The sequence below is a fragment of the Melospiza georgiana genome, chromosome 2, assembly GCF_028018845.1.
Source record: "Melospiza georgiana isolate bMelGeo1 chromosome 2, bMelGeo1.pri, whole genome shotgun sequence".
Taxonomy (NCBI): Eukaryota; Metazoa; Chordata; class Aves; order Passeriformes; family Passerellidae; genus Melospiza; species Melospiza georgiana.
In genome coordinates, this window is record NC_080431.1 from 34,565,801 (window position 1) to 34,583,875 (window position 18,075).

The 18,075-nt window shown below is 35.8% G+C and overlaps 1 protein-coding gene across 11 annotated transcripts in view; it reads right to left on the reverse strand.

The window, feature by feature from the left end:
• The window catches only part of GPC5 (glypican 5), a 595,034-nt gene that overhangs the window by 264,963 nt on the left and 311,996 nt on the right, over positions 1-18,075 (reverse strand). The gene's annotated exons all lie outside the window — the stretch shown is intronic.

An 18,075-nucleotide genomic window follows, 5' to 3' on the forward strand; every position in this document is an offset into this window, starting at 1 on the left:
TTTACAATTTTAAATATTGACTTAATTACTGGATTAAAAACCTATATACAGTCTAAGAATGCATTTGCAGGATTTCTTTCACTGCAAAATAAAAATCTAAAGGAAAAGGCATTCTTGGTAAATATTGAATTTTTTTAAACAAACAGCCAAATAAAAAAAGAGATCATAGTCTGAAAAAGCAACATCCTTCAACACATGATGCCATGAGATATTGCCTCACACAACCTTAATAAAATACACTACATTACCATACTTCAGTCCTGTATGTAAGCAACTGGTTCAGCTTATTATCAAAATCACACTACAAAATTTAACTAAAAGTACATTCATGTTCTCTTACTTTCTGCTTTGTATTTCTGTTATATTTTAATAAAATATTAGTATGTGTTGAATTTTCACCACCGGGGTTCGGCAGCAGGGGGCCTACAGGGGTGGTTACTGCAAGAAGCTGCCAGAAGCTTCCCCCACTGTCTGACAGGGATAAGGTGAGCTGGTTCCAAAGCAGCCAAGGTAGAGCCCATCAGTGACAGGGCTAGCACCTCTGGGATAATGTAATTTAAAAAGGGTGAGAAAACCCCACTGCAATAGCACACAGAGAGAAGAGGGAGAATATCTGAGCGAAACAGCCCTGCAGACACCAAGGTCAGGGCAGAAGGGTGGGCAGGAGGTGCTCTGCGTGCTGGAGCAGAGGTTCCCCTGCTGCACCCCACAGTGCAGACCCCGCGAGCCAGGCTGTGCCCCTGCAGCCTCAGGAGTCCATGGTGGAACAGCAGATAGCCACTGGCAGCACGTGGAATGCCCCATGGAAGAGATGGGTACCTAAAGGAGGTGACGGTCCTGCCAGGACCTGTGGCCCCATGGAGAAAGGAGCCCCTGTTGGAGAAGGTTTAGTGGCAGGACTTGTGATCCTCTGGGGGATCCATGCTGGAGCAGTCTGTTCCTGAAGGAATATGCTCCATGGAAGAGATCCATGCCTGGAAGGGCGCAGAGAAAGTCTGTGAGGAGTGGCAGAGACACATGAGGAATCTCCATTCCTGGCCCCCCTGCATGCTTGGGAGAGGTAGAGAAAATAAGGAATGAAGCTGAGCCCAGGCATAAGGGAGGGGGAGGGCGGGTGGTGTTTTAAAGGTTGGGTTCATTTCTTATGACCCTACTCTGATTTCACTGGTATTAAATTTTAATAGTATCTCCAAGTCAAGTCTATTTTGCTCCTGATGGTAATCAGTGAGCGACCTGTCCCTGTCCTTATTTCACCCTACAAGACTTTCCCTTTATTTTCTCTCTCATATTCTGATGAGGAGAGAAATAATAGAATGACTTTGGTGGGCACATGGCATCCAGGCACAGTCAATTCATTACATAGTGAAATTTAGATTATTTCATAAAAAGAAATATTCAGAAGTGGTCCATCAAAATCTTTCATTTTAATTACTTTAAACATTTTGTAATAATATTTACCACTGATATTTTCCAAAAAAGAGATGTGGGCACAGCTGTGACTAAATGCTTCATCACAAATTATTTTGGATCCATCATACTTTTCTAAAGATAAAGATGAATTCAATGCATCAAAACAGGAATAAGCAGTTTGTTGCTGCAACACTGATGTGCACACTGACATAATATTCACTGTCTATATCACTGGCCTACCTATGAGTCATCAAAATAATTCTCTATTGCATACTAAACACCTCAGCCACACTGTGCTTTGTCTCTCACCTTATATTTGGTGCCTCTGAATAATGCATGTGAACATCAGTAAACATGAAACCTGGGGACTGTGGTAGAGATTGAGTTAGTTTTTGCTAAAATCAAAATTAGGTTTTATGTGGGTTCTATTTAATTCCAAATATACCTTTATTCACAGTTATTTTTAGCTGTATTTAGGGTAGAATAAATTCTATTTCCCAGATAAAATTGTTGTAATTGCTGGTGAAAATACCATACATTTGTAACAGATGGGATACACATTTTATGTACTTTACCTTCTTTGCCAAAAATGTACTCTGTTGATGCATTTAACATGCACTTTCACCTTTTAATTATACAGCTCTAAGTTAAAAATATAAGTACTCAACTTTAGGGTGTATTTTAGTATTCACAAAACAAAAAGATGCAAAGATGAGTTGCTATGGAGAAGTAATGAAGAAAGTTTTACAGTGATGCCAAATAAAACAAATGTCTCAAAGTGTAATTGCTATATAACATTTTATTGGTGGATCCAGTAAGAACACTTATGTTCAGTGCCTAGGACTGACTATTTGCTATTATTACACCAATTTCATAGGCTATATTCAAGTCATATGATTGTTTCAGCAACAACTTTTGATGGCTTTTACATCAAAAATGGCAATAAGCAGGTATGTGAGTTGTTGTTTTTCCTCACAGTAATCGACTCTTCAATAATCTGTCACTTGACTAAATATCCTTTCCCATTCCTCCCTACATACTTCTTCAGAAATTGGAAAGAAAGGACAGAATGATCAGCCAGTGTTTCATGAAGACAGGTGAGAAAGCATAAACTGCAGTGTAAAACACATCCCCAATTTCCTCACCACCTGGTGGAGCTCAATGTGCCTTTCAAAGCCACAGCACAGAGACCAGGCTTTTAGTCTGTATGGAAACTTAAGAATTCTGATAACAAAAATTCCGATAACAAATTCTGGTTTTTCACTAAAGAGATGATTACTAACAGAGGAGCTACTGAACAGGCTGAATAGATGTGTTGGATGTGAAAACAAACCACTTTTGACCAGTAGACAAAAGGAAGGCATTAAACATGGGTGTTTGGGACTTTAGAAAAGCTTTTGATACTATCACAGCATTTTAATGAATAAAATGTCCAGCATACAGCTAGACACGAACACACAACATGATGGGTGAACAACTTGCTGAAGGATCAGGTTCAAAGACTTATAGTAAATGAGGTAACACCTCTCTAGTGGCCAGTCACTAGTATTGAAAAATCCTAAATTCTGAATGAGAGACCTGCTTGATCTCAAGACGTGAGGTCTTTAAATATTAACTGAAAAAAGAGAATATTGATAACACATGGCATAAAATTTGCATTGTGCAGCGCTTGTGAGTAATTTTTCCACCTTTTGTGGCAGAAAAACCTGCATAATTTAAATTGCACAGCAGCATTCTGATTGTCCATTTGATGACACTCACATTTAACAGTGGATTGCAGTGTCCCACTGGAAAACTTAAGTGCACACACACTTTGCTTGCTTTCTTATGCAGGCACCCTGAGGACAAACAATTAATTAATAGAGAGCTTGTTCAAAGGCAGTGCTTTTAAAGTGCTTCTTCCTATTGTAATTTTTTATAGATTATCAATTTGAACCTTTTTTGACCATCATACCATTGCACAGTAACCTTCCTTCCTCTTCTCCTCTGTCACCAGCAAGTAGCACAGCTTTCAAAAGGTAAAATGTTTAAATTGTTCCTAAAAGATAAATAAATCAAAATAAAATAAAGCATCCTTTTAGGTAGACCTTTTGGGGAAATATTTTCTGGCTGCCCTGTTTCTTTATCACCTTGGGGAAAACCTAGTTTCTAAAGCTAGTGATGGACTGCCCACTATGAGAATTTTTAAAGTATAGAAAAAAAGGAAAAAAAAAGAGAACCATGGAACCATGACACTGAAGTAGATAGATGATCTCAAACCTCTCTGCGATTAACCGGATACAGAAGAAAATGAAAGAGTAACCTAAGAACACTATTTTTTCAGAGTGATTTATATGTTATATTAAACAGCAGGAAAATCCTCTCTAGAAAAATCCTTTGGAGAAAGAACATGTACTCCTATTAGTGTTTGGTACACTGCTGCAACACATAAATATTCAAGGCAGCAAATACAGGACTAGGATTGCAGTTTATGAAATTATGCCATAAAATAACTATTTCCTTTAATTCCCAATATGTACTTGGTTTTATTTATTTTTTTTAAATAAACAAATATTGCAGAATCTCATTCTCTCACCAGATTAAGATGCTGTACTTTTAGGATACTCACAGTAATACCTTCTCAGGTGCAATCAATCAGATGCTGTATCTGATAATATTCATGTTCTTCTCCCCTGTCATCAGTCTTTACTGTTTGTAAGCGAGTGCTACAGTGGCATCTTCTGGCATACAGAAGAATTAATTGCCTTCTTGCTGAGAAAGAACACTGCTATTTAAAAAGGTAAGTTAAGAAACAAGACTGAAGAACTGAAATAAAAAGCACCTGCTGTTCTTCAATTATTCTGTTTAGAGCAATTGAAATAGTAATGAATGGTGAGAAATTAAAATCCACTTCCTTGCTAAGTGGCCGTTTGGACACAGAGTTTATGTGTGAGTCAACTGCTCCTAAGGCTATTAGTATCCTACATAATGACTTATAATTATGTCAGTTGACATAAAATGACAAATGGCAGTTAATTAGAAAAAAGGAAGGAGCAATAAAAAAGGAAGAAAAAAAGCAATAGATAGCACTAACTAGAAGAGAAATAAAATCTGATGGTGCTCTTTTTGAATCCATAGCTAAACACTTTCTTTTACATTTTACGACTTAACATTTCTTAGAAATTGCTACACAGTAAAATAAATTAATGTTTATGGATTTGGGGATGATGAGAGTTGTTAATGAACTGAATATTACATTTGAAACTTTACTAGAAAACTACTTTATAACTTCATAAAAATGTTACTGAGCTCACAGCTTTTAATCAGAATCTCTTTAATTATATATTATATTTTCCTTTTCTGTGATATATTCTATGTCATTATGCATCACATGTCTTGCTAAGTGCATTCAAATAAGATGTGAATCTTGAGAGGCAGAGGCAGCAACTTCCTCAGTCTACTCATAAGAGCCTGAAGGTCACTCAGGTTCTGAACACAGGTTGTGACAAGTTGCATTTTTTCTACTATCTGTTGAACTTTTCCCTTTTTTGTGGAAGTTGTTAACACCAGTATCAGGTTATCAATCACAGGGCCACTTTTCACAATGGAAAGCTACTGGGATTTTCGTAGTTAGTGACAGATTCAGGATTAGGTCCTTTGAGACAATCAAAATATTTGGTACAGGAGCATGAGCAGCAGAAGTCCTGAGTGTGCATAAGCAGATCTACAAGCAAATACTCAATAACTTAAAAAAATAACAGATCTTGCCCTCGACAGGCCAAACCACTGCGTGTGTGGGCAGCTCTCAGCTGAGTCCACAGGACTGGCCAGAGATCTCACGGCTCACGACCATGGCCAGTGATTAACCTCAGCCAGTCCCCTGGGCCCTACTTCTAAAGGTCATTCCCTCTTGGTAAATACACGGCTCCCCTGTGTTATCTGACACACCAGTGCCCAACAAGCAGTTGCACTGGGTGTGCACGTAGGGGGATAAAATCTAAGTAAATAGAGGTAGTATAGAAAGTAATCTTACCCCCTAAAGAGTTGCAGCTGGGTTAATTATTAAAGATTAAGAGCAGGCCTGACTTTAACAGGCCACAGCTGTAGCAGAAAATGAGAAGAGTGCTATAAAAGAGTGGATTGGTTGGTTGATGGGAATTAGAGTCAGTTGGCCACTGTGAGGGCAAGGAGGAGTCAGTGCTAGAGGAGTTGCCTATGAGAAACATCAAGGAGGGACAAAACTCTAGCAATATGGAGCCTTTGTAATATAATGACAATAGAACTCTTACAATATAATGACAACACGTGTGTGCCCCAGTGGGGGCTGTAGGGCTGGTATCTGTGAGGAGAGACTGGCATGCCTCATGCCTGACACAGGCATTTGCAGCAGGATTCTGCAGATCCATCCAGGGCACAGCTCAGCCCCACCAGTCAGGACTGTGGTGCCCCAGGGAAAATGTATTTTAAAAAGGGCAAAATTCTGCTTATCACTGAGAAGGAGGAGAGAAACAACTTTCTGAACACCAAGGTAAGAGAAGAAGGAGAGGGAAGAGGTGCTCCAGGCACCACAGCAGAGACTCCCCTGCAGCACCTAGAGAGGAGCTGGTTACCACACTGCAGCCTGAGGAGGGCTTTGTGTTGAAGCAGGTGGATGTGACCTGAAGGAAGCTGAAGCTTTTCGACAGGACCCACGGCTGCACAGTGTTGTGATCTTATTGCAAAGCTCCCATACCTTCTCAGTGATGTCTCATGGGCAGCGCCTCGCAGCACTAACTTCTCCACAGCCCAGCCAAAAAACTCCATATTGCTTCTCAACCAGCTCACCCACTCATCCTCACTGTGGCCTGTTAAGAGCAGGCCTGTTCTTAATCTTTGGTAATTAGTACAGCTTTAATTCCTCCGGGGTGAGATTACCTTCTGCACTATCTTTATTTTCTTACATTCTATCCCCCCACAGTACAGGGAAGAAAATGTGAGGAGAAAAGGCAGCAGAAAGGAGCTGTTATGAACAGGCTGCAATCAATCCCTTTTCCTTGTCACCCCTGCAACACCCAGTGTCAGAAGGAGGCAAAGGAGCTGGGAATTAAGAAGTAACATAGATTGAAAAGAAGTGGGTGATGGGGGTGAAGCTGTTTGGTTTTTACCATCTGACTCAATTTTAATTGACGAGAAATTAATTTTCTTCAATTTGAGTCTTTTTATTTTTGGGATGTTAATTGGTAAGTGATCTTTCTGATTTTGTCTTGACACAAGAAAGCTTTTGTCTTATCACACTATATTTTTATCATTTGTTGAGGACAGGGAGTTAGAGAACAGCTGAGTAGCTATCTGGCAATCAACCAAATCAACCCTGCATATCTATATTAATATATAGCAGAAGCACATTAAGTTTGCATTAAAGTTTTGGTCTGTATTAAAGAGCATCATTTGTGGTTCAGCTGTAGTGACTAGAAGAGTTACATCTCCAGAGGATGGGCAAGGTGGGCAGCGCAGACCACATTCACAGATAAATTGATTTGCAAATGATAATCTATACTCTTAGTTTGCCTGTATTTGAAGTGTGTCTGGGTGTCTTATGTGTCTAAGTCTTGGAACTACCAGAGAGAAGCAAATTATAACCTGGAAACAAACTTATTCAAGTTCCTTACTATCATTCAGTTAATTTAAATGAGTAGACATTTTCAGTTGTTGAAAACAAAATCCTTGATGTGCACTTTTAATTAGCAAACCCTTAACAAATGATAAATGTTTTAATAAATCTCAAGGTCTTCTGCAAGTCATTACATATGATCAATATTTCTGTCCATAGCTAGTTTTTGATGAAAAATTTTATTAGGAAATACCTAATAGTTCCTTCCTTTTTTTTTTTTTTGGCCAATGACTGTGTTTATATATGTAAGGCAACAACACAATATGTAATAAATCATTATTTTGTAGCTATTTAGTTCGTATGTAGCTACTTCCTTTTAGAACAACTCCCACATTCTGGTTTTGCTCCCTGACATTTCAGAAATAGTTTTTTTTTAACAGCTAGCTGTCTCCACTCTAGCAACTGACATATTTTGCAAATGTCACTGTTACAATCCATAAGATTCTCTTAAGAATATTATACTTTCTACATCACTATCAGCTGTGCAAGTGCCATAAACTGTGTTTCTCACATCCCAAAGCTGATCACAGGATTTACTCTTTAGCCTCAGAGATGCAGACTTACATTTATGAGCATTTCTACTTTAGACTGTGAACACTGGGGAAAAAAATGAAAAATGGTGGAAGAGACATGGTAAAGGTAGTGTACAAGGACATTTCTGCATTTCTCTCTTACATCCTCCTCTATTCAGACTTGTTCTCATTCAGACTTCTCAATCAAACACTTTCCTCAAAAAAATCCTCTTTGGTATTTTCTTATTCTTAGATATTTTATTTCATCTTATCCCTGTTCTCAAGGCTACATTTTTGCTTCTGCAGGCTAGATCTGAGACATTTTGGCCCTGAATTAAAATGACATTGATTGAACTATGTCCATAGGGCATTAGTGATAATACAATAAAAACAAGGGTTTCATGTCCTTTCTAGAAATCTGACCTATCTTTCCGTGTGGTCTCTCCATGTTTATAACAAGTCCAAATCTTATGCCTGTATGAGAGACGTAGCAGCTACTCAGGAGCCCTGAACTCAGTTTGTGCTGTAAAAGCATTTACCTGGGGATGACCGTGGGCAGCATGAACTTGAGAAAGGAATAGAAATGGGAGGAAACATCCAGGTTTCAGAGATGTAATGGGCTTGAAAAATGCTAGTGACTACATGGCTCCACAAAGGATGCTTTGATGAAGTCTGTGGCTATTGAGCTGTGGTGTAACCTTCTCTTTCAGCATATCACAATGAAGCAGGAGATTTTTCCCTTCCTTAAGCACATCTACTGGCCTTGAGAAGTGTCTGCCTAATGGGGCTTTAAATAGGGAAAATAACTAAAGTTAAGCATGTCTAACCTCACTGCTACTGGCCAATATCTGGGAAAGTTGTTCTTGTTAGCCAACCTGTGAAAACCCAACAACTGGAATTTATGTCCAGTTTAAATTATCTGAATGTAGGTATCTAGAGCAATCAATCTGAGCTAGCTTCTGCCATAGGGACTGGAAAAAGAGTTCATACAATCAAAATAAACCATAAACATACAGAAATGGACTCCTAAAATGATCTGCTGAAATGACAGCTTGTCTAAGCAGCAGAGTCCCACCTCTCCACTTGGGTATCTGCAATAGTGTTTTGCCTTGCAAAATCTTTTCCACACAGCCTTGCAAAAACCTTTTCCATACATTTAATTCTGGAAACCTAATATCAGTACTAGTGCCTATTATTAGACTGCTTGTAGAAATGAGACATCACAATCCTGAACCAGATTTGAATTATACCTCACTGCTTCCCTTCAAAATAACAAAAGAAAAAGAAAAGTCCACTTGCTGTCTTCCAGATACATTATTTTACAGAATAGAGGTCATAACTGAGTATTTTGAATAGTTTCACTCTTTTTTAGGGAACTTCTGATGATTTTTATAAGCGTGTGTATATGTGTGTATATATATATATATATATATATATATATATATATATATGTATGTATATGTTCACACAAGTATTGCAGATTCTAAGATCTAGATTTTCTTAGGCTTGTATCTCCCTTACATTGTTTCTTGGGGAAAAAAAAAAAAGATAGTGCTAAGCTTCTGTAGCAAACAAAAATTAATTGATTCTCTTTTATTTAAAAGTTAGCAAATGGTTTGAGCATGAATTACTGAGAAGTAGATTAGTCAAGGCATTGGAGTTATAATCATTAATAGTGGAAGACACAAATATGAAACTAATCTAATTTAAGTCTCTGCACAGGTTGCAAAGGGAACTCTCAGGATATCACACACACTTTGATTTTCTAAAAGAATATTATAAAGCCTGGAGATGCATGACAGGCCGAAGAGCTACCTTTGACTATAAATCACCTTTGAGTAAATCCAAGTGTGACATTTATCATGGTTACAGTCTGTTTAAGAAATAGAAATATAACAGTCTGAAATCATTCACAACTTTGAAAAAGGACAGATTCTTTCATAAGTAGATTTTAAAAGTGTTTTACAATTCCTTTTTGATTCAGTGAAGTAATTTCTTATTCATGTAATGGCTATGAAAGTTTTGTGTTGTTATATTTTTACATTTATTTTTGTGTTCAAAATCTAAAAGGAGAAACAGGTAAAAAAGATACCAAGACAGTTTGATAACAAAACACACCATGGTATTTACAGACAATCCCAATTGTTTTTTCACCACTACCCACTTTCTACATCACAGATGATGGAGTATTGGAATGATTTCTTCTCCCAGCAAACTAGAGCTTTGAGACAACATGAATTCTGTTTTACAGATCTTATTAGTTGTATTTGCAAGTACCCCTCTATTTTTTATTGCAAGGAGTCATTAGTGATACTGACAATAACACTGTGAGGTACATTTAAAGATATTTAACCCTTATCTAAAAGTAAAAATCAATATTGAATCAGAACCAGAGTGAATTCAAAAGAAGCTAACTTTGGGAAGGCATTTTCTAACTTGAGGTATCTGTACTAAAGGTACTAAAGCTTGTCTCTTTACAGACAGTTGAGAGAAACAAGGATTGTAGGGCGCAATTCTCAACAGACATGCTTAATGTAGGCCTAATGAACTGTGTCCTCATGTGCTTACTCATTTTCAGTGATACATGTTAATTCCTTTATAGTGATTATAAAACAAGTCTAAATATTTTAGCTTATGACAAAAAATCCTGTCTCTGTGTCTATCGTTATTAAAGGAGGATTGCCTACTAAGGAAAGAAATGAAATACACAGTAGCCTATAGCTGCCTTCAATATTCATGTTTAGATTTTGGATGGTTACAAGTAGCATTTTTACTGTAAACTTGAAGTAGTTAATCTGATCATTTAAAGGAATTGTTACTAGAATATGGTAATAGTTTAAAACTACGGAGGCTAGCTTTATATATTCTCTTACTCAAATAAATAAAACCAGTTAATTTCTACAAAAAGAAAAAAAAATAAAATAAAGGACAACTCATTTTGAGGCTTTTGGTCAATAGAGTAGAAGTAAACCAGAAGAGTAAAAGAATCATCCATGGTTGGATAATAAAAGCTATCACAGGTAGTATGGGAAATGGAACATCAAGAGTGAGATGCTGCTCTTCCCCTCCTCCTGCCAAAAAAAAATTAAATGATAGACAGATTTAAAAAGAACACTTCAAAATTATGAAGGATTTCTTATAGAAAGATCTCCTAGGCACAATAAAATCAGTCATAAGGGTAACTGGAAATGAAAGTGACTATTCAGGAGGTCTGTTCTTTAAAAATGCATTGACTTTTGAGGGCTTATTTGAAGTAAAAACTCTCATGTCTTTGAGGATTAGACATCACTACTTAGAGAAAGGGATTGATTTAAAATACAATTAATTAGGAGGAATGTATTTTTGCCACAAAAGACCTGCTCATTTTTGTTTTGTGTAAAGGAAAACATAAATTCTCATCCACCGAATTAATGGAAGTATTTGATTAAACAGTAAATGTGGTTAGAATACAGGGATCAAGAGTTATAAAAATGTTTTCTCTTCATATCCTTAATACATTATTATGAAACACATTTCAAAGAACACATTAAAAAATAAATATTTGAATATGATGAATGAATATTTATTTATTTAATTAATTATAATCAATGGCTAATCAGAAATTATTAAAATATAATAGTGAAATTGGTTCAATTAAATATTACATGCATTAAAAGGCTCCAAATTTCTACCAAGTTCAGAAGTAGTGATATTATTAGAAGGTAATGCCTTTAAAAATACAATTAGGACTTTTTAATTCCATCTGAACTTATTACGTGGTCTCTCTGGAAAATACAAATTCATAGGAAGTCAGTGAAGTGATGCCTACTCTGAATAAAGTGAATCAGAACTAATTTCAAACCTTGCAAATTAGCCTTATTATTTTCCTATTAACCATACTTTGCATAAACTAGCAGTGTATTTTGACTTGATTTTGCATATATCAGATGCACATGCAAAACTAAATAGTCCATAACCTAATATAGAATAGATAAGGAATTTTATTGTCTAGTATGGAAAAAAAAAGATGGTACACTTATTTTTTTAAGAGTTGTTCCCTTGATGAAATTTTCAAAGTTCTTCTCTGTTAACAGGATGAATCATAAAACTTTAGAAGTTTTTTTAGAAAAACAAAACAAACCTAAATTCAGATCAGACATTGGTGCAGTGGTTATTCTGATTTTAGTCTCTCTGCCAGCTGAATGGTTTTAACTATAGCTGTAGAGACTTTGCCTGATTATTATCTCCTGCTCTGTCCAAATGACTGAAGAGTCTTTGCCCCAGAGAGAGACACTTAGAGTAGGTAGAGCTAGGAAACAATGTACTTGGGAGAGCATGCTGCTTTTTGAAGGATTAGCCTTAACTGGTTTGCCACTGGCTCATTTGAGGGGATTAGGTCAATAAATAACACAAACTCTATGGTATCACATAAACCATTTGCATTTATAGTCACATTTTATTCTGTGTTTGTGGAATGTTTATGGTTAACCATTTCTTGCTTAGCTAGAAGAAGTGGCATTTAGTGATTGCTCTTGATGCATTTTAAAGAATTCAATGTCTGCTTTTTTTACCCTTATGAATCAATAAAGAAAAGGTCTGTTTGTATTCCCCCTTTCAAAATTTTTTTCTAGCTGGTGGTTTGTGTTCGAGATATGTCTGAAAGATCCTCTAGAGGAGGAGGAGGAGGAGGAAATGAGGGAACTCACAAAACAATCCACCCCATTTCAAAAGAGGGAATACAACCTTGCCTTATGTAGGACAAAAACTTCCACACAGAAGGTGTTTTTACTCTCCACCTTTCTTAACAGTACCATTCAGAATTAAATCTTGCAGTCCACAGTAGGAAACTTGACATTCACTGTCAGGTCAATTTAAGCAAGGACTGTATCTGTACTTGGCTTTCTTTACCTCTGTAATTGCTTCTGTGCTCTTTGGCATAAAATTTAGGTGAAATAAGGAAATTGTATTAATTCTTCTATCAAGTTACTTATAAAGTATCTAACTTGTTGATTGAAAGCTTTGAAGCGTTTGCATCTCTGGAAGACTGATCACAGGATTTTGGGGTTTTTTCCCCTCTCTCTATACAAGGAAATAGCCTGAAGGATGTCTATGCTGGTCAAAAGTTAGAAGAAAATGCATAAATCCACAGAGAGGAGTTAATTGGAGCTTTAGTGTTCTCCAGGCTGATAAATTACTCTTTTATTAATCCATTACCACATAAAGTGTCTATCTCCACAAAGATATTAACTTTATTCTGATGTATAGCACACCAGGTCAGATGAGACACAACCTGCATGATACCTTGACCACACAATACCATATTCTGTATTTCTCTGATATTTCCAAAAAGGAGCTCTTGAAGAGTTATAATCTTTATATGTAAATATAGTATTTTATATATAACTTTTTTGTTCTTTTTATTTTTCCTCTCTTCACAGGAGAATCCAGAGCAGAGAAGGACATACTGGAGTATATCTTCTGTCCCCAAGTTTGGGAGGCATAAAGCCGTAGGCAGGAAGTGGATTTTGGAAGTTTTTAAAACCTAGTAATAAGTAATAAACCAGAATTTGTTGAACAGGCAGGTGCTATACAGTAGCACTTTTGTAAGAGTGGCACTGGCTACTTTGATTCTACTGCTTTGGAAATAAGAAAGCATTTAGGATATTCTCAATCCTAAGTAGCTATGACACCTAATATCTTATTAGTTTTCATCAGGAAATATTATAGAATGGATGAGAAAGCAATAAACATTAGCACTTTGCCAGAAGTTTGTTTTTTTTCTGGTAACCGCGAGGGAAAATATTTTTACATTTGTACATTTGCACATTATAAATATTTATACATTTATTCAATGAAATAATACATGTAGTAAAAGACTCCAGATTTCTGGTAACTTCAGAATTATTGGTATTATTATAAGGAAATTCCCAGCCAAATATAACCCCATGTTATTAATGCAGGTTGTTTGTAATAATTGCACTGCTCTGATGTGCTGTTTTAGTCCAGTGAGTGTGCTCATTAAACACTTCATGATAACTTAAAAACTTTGAAGAGAATTGTTCTGCTTTGTTTGTGTGTGATAGCTGCTGTCATAAAAATCTTCATGTCAATGTAACATATTAATACAACGCAAAAAAATTACACTGCTGCAAAATATGAATTTTTATATTATTTGACCTAATTTCAGTGTCTGTGTAAATTCCCTCAGCAAATTTTACATAACCCTTCCCCTTGTTTGTTTTTGAATTAACAGTCCATCCTCACAGTACAGTTTCAATCCATTACTCGGGTTAAATGAATCACTCAAAAAGTAGGAATGTTGATTCATGAGACAACGTGCTGAGAGAGAGATGATACTCTTTAAATAGAATACAATCAAAAATTGAAATATTGTCTTTTTTCAAATGCATAATATCATTATGCAGGTCACGCCTTTTTGCAAAATATTGCATAAGAAAGTTGTATTGTAACTTTTCTCAGTTTTTCAAGGGCATTTTAAGCGCAATCCTTTTGGTTTTTCTCTCACTGCTTGTGTTGGTTCTGGCTGAGCTGGAGTTCATTTTCCCATAGCAGCCCCCACAGTGCTGTGCATTTTGGTGGCACTTGGCGCCTGTAAACTCACCACAGTGCCTCATGTTGTTATACATCTGACAACTTTATCTGTTCAAACTTCACTGCCTGGTGAAAGTCTATGCTTAAGAACCCAAAAGTGGTTTGGGGAATTTTTCTTTTTTTTGGTAGAAATCTTTGGAACTCGTGCATCCTTTGTCTTCGTTTATGTTTCAATAATTTATATCATCATGTATTTTTGTGCCAAAACTTGATCATGCCCACGGAAAAATCTTTGAACTTCATATGTGTTGACAATATGTATCTTCTTGCTTAGTATTTACTAATTCTGGAAATGCAAATTTTTCATGGGAATGTACTAACTGCAATAAATCTCTCTCTTCAAAAGATTTTCAGCTCCACAAAAGATGAGAGCTATGAGAGAAAAGAGCTCAGATTATGATAAGTCTTTATGTGAAAAGGAAGGGTAGGATTCTTCCAGCCTCTCAATTAACAATAGCCTATGAGAATGTTATTGTTAAATTTATTATTGCAATATTTAGACCAAATGTGGCATTCACAGCAAGAACTTTTTTTTTCTTATTCATTTTTATTAGAACTGAGATGTTCTGAACTGGGTGAACTATGAACAGTGAAGTCATGTAGCCCTTCCAAAGACACCTGAATAACACCTCACATTAACATTTAGGAATTAGGAAGAATACTCTAGTGTGTAAATAAAACCTGAAATCCTACTCAGACATAAGGGATGTCTTACTTTACCGAGGTAACAGAATGTAGATGAGAGTTAAAAAGAATTTAACAGATGGCAAACATCATAATGGAGATTTTATTGCCAGCTTTAAGTAGTTTTGGTCCCAGAATATGCCACCAGAATCAGATTTAACAATGAGAAAAGCAACTATAGTGAAGTGGGTGAAGGAGCAGAAAGAGGAGAAAGGACATTGAGACTTGAGAATGCAGTATAACGTCAGGCAAGAGACATAGACTGGTTTATTTATATAGAGATCACAACGTAAAGCCTTTTCCAAGGCATTTTAACTCTCCAGCATGATTTGAACAAAAAAATTAATAATCCACAGGTTAAGAAGCCTGAGAAATAAAACATTTAGGAGACTTCTTTCTTCAAAGAGGATAAACATCGGGTGAAATTAAAAAAAAAAAAAAGAAGTGGGAGACAAGGTTTGCCCATATATATCTTAAGCACAAAGATATCCTCGATATTTCTGCATATTTGAGCCCTGAGATCAGGTAGATCACTAGGAGAGCTCTGGCTGCAGTGTAGAAACATGTGTGCTGCATGTTAAAATGAGCAAAGAAAGACAGACAAGTGGTAGAGCACTTTCCAGTGAATCGGTGGTCTTGATAGAAGTATTATGAGAATTTTGATAGATGGTATTGAGAACCTCAATGGAGTGATATTGGGATTGGCCCCTCCTCACAGAGCTATTTGAAAACAGATCCAAATCAATATGTAGGTGATAAGTATTTGTTGTTATTACTGCTGCGTTCCGCAGGGGGTTTCAAAGAGGTAATTCATTGAGGCACATGAAATAGTCCTGTGGGAGCTCCCAGGTTAGAGGAGAATAAAACTAGCAAATGAAGTGTCAAGACTTTATACTACTGTTTATTTTATACATTTAAAGTACACTATCCTTTCTAGTACCATTTCTTCAAATAGCTGCGCGATTTACCGTATTTTAAAAGTAGTTTTGAAAGAGAAACCAGTCAGCACAATTGCAGCACTTTGAAGCATTAAATATAATACATTGATTGGACTATTTGAAATCTAGATTTTGAAAAACTAGATTTTTAAAAAAATATATATTTTTTCAAAATATAACACATTTTAAACATTTTTGTAATGCAAGGCTATTACTTCTATATTACAAATACCAGATCTCTTCATTTGCCTTCTAAAGCCCAAAGGCTGTCACCACAAATTTGTCAGTCTTCAACACCAAATGAAATAAATTCTTACATCTCTAACACTGAATGTGGAAACAAGTAATCTTCCACTTCACAAGCTGCATGTACACATAAAATTGGTAAAAGTTTGTTTGGCAAAAGTATATCCCTTCCCTTCCTCTCTGTTCCTTCTGGGTTTGAGTATCAGGCACACATCCAAAAGGCAATGACATAGCATCAAAAAAAAAGCCGTATGTGTCTTTATTTTTATACACAGCAATGTAATAAGGAGGGCTGGTTCTGTATCATACTTTAATAGCTTATTAAGATCATTGATTTGTTGCACACAGGATTATCTCCTTGGTGAAAATGTCTGCAGAAGCTACCAAGAGAGCTTGGGCTATGGCTAGGACTTCTAGACTCAACTATGGAAAAAAAAATACATAGCAATCCCCCTTTCTTTCCTGGCTGGTTATGAGAGAAAGCAAAGTTGTCCAGAAATAAACAAATGCAGGAAGTTTCTTGATAAGGAAAAATAATACTGACTTTATGACTCTGTAGAAAAGGTAGTGCTGAGGATCAAAATTACTGTGGTCAACTTGTACGCTTGCCTGAAATTCAGACATACTTTTCAAGTAGCTGTAAGCAATGTCATCATAGTGATTCTATCTCTTCTGTTTAAAAACTATGCTTTTAATTGATACCAGTCACCCAAAGCTAAGAAAATTACACAAAATTATATATGTTGCATAAGTATATGCATAGATGTTAAAAATATAAGCCTAAATTCTAATTATGTTTATTTTTTTTTCAACTCTAGTTCCTCACATAAAATTTTAAATCTTGAGAAGACAATTTTGTTTTCTTACTAAAATGTATTGGTTCCCACTTTAAATCTAACTTTAAATTCCCAAAGTCCTACTCATATATCAGTGATGCAATAGAATAATTTTTCAAGCAGCTGTTTCATTTATCTTAAACATACACTTTAACATATACTTAAAGACACAAGTGATTTCTGAAAAAAAATCTTGATCTATATTGTAATAAAATTCTACAAAATTGAATGTTTTAACTGTTCTGTTGGACAGCCCATACCTGATGCCTCAGAACAAAGTAGGACTCTTTCTGGTACACATTAAAGACAACTTTTAAGTTGAATTCCAAAAAGAGAATTCATGCCAGCTTAAATCCATGAAATCACAACATGAGAAGTTGTGATTTCATGGGAGGTACTAGTAGCTCAAGGGAGGTACTAGTAGCTCAAGATTTATGCACAAGTCAAAATATCAAAAATTATGGGTTCATATTTTTGTTCTATAATATCTTAGAAAATGTTCAAATGAAACAGAATTCATGTAAATTTCACTATGCCTAGCACACAGCTTATAATTCTGGCAATTTAGAAGATGTAGGATAAAGAGGATATGAAGGCTAATTATAATTTTGACATTTTGAAAAGATTGCAGTAAATATATCAATATTAAGAAAATTCTAATGCAGTAGAAGAGAGTGAAATGAAATATACTGTTCTTGAAATTCTTTTTTCATTTAATACTTTCTTAATAGCTCTAGTCACATTCTAAGACCATTTTACAGTACTTCAATACCACAGTGTGTCATTATCAAATAGATATATATGCAGTATTACAAAGAACATCTGGTTTTAAATATTTGAACTCCTAACTTCTTTCTCTAAAGTTAAACCTCCAAGGGCACTCTAAGGAAGTAAGTGTCCAAACTTTTTTAGATATTGCTCAAAATCCCATCTAGACTTTTAGTAGGACTTGAAAATGTATAGATTAAGTGTCAGTGCAAGAAGATCTTAGGCTGGTTTCAAACTGAATTGTTAAGGCATACCCCAGAATGTTCTGTCACATTTTTCCAGCAGTTCAAAAAGAAATGGGAAACTACATGATCTCTACAGCCACATTTTTAATTGCCTCTTTACTGTCAAGTCAAAAAGAACCTGGATTTCACATCTAAGCCTGAAAACATGCAACACCCTCAAATTCAGTGAGTACAGATAACACAAAATGCAGAAAAAATAATTCAAAATGGAGAAAT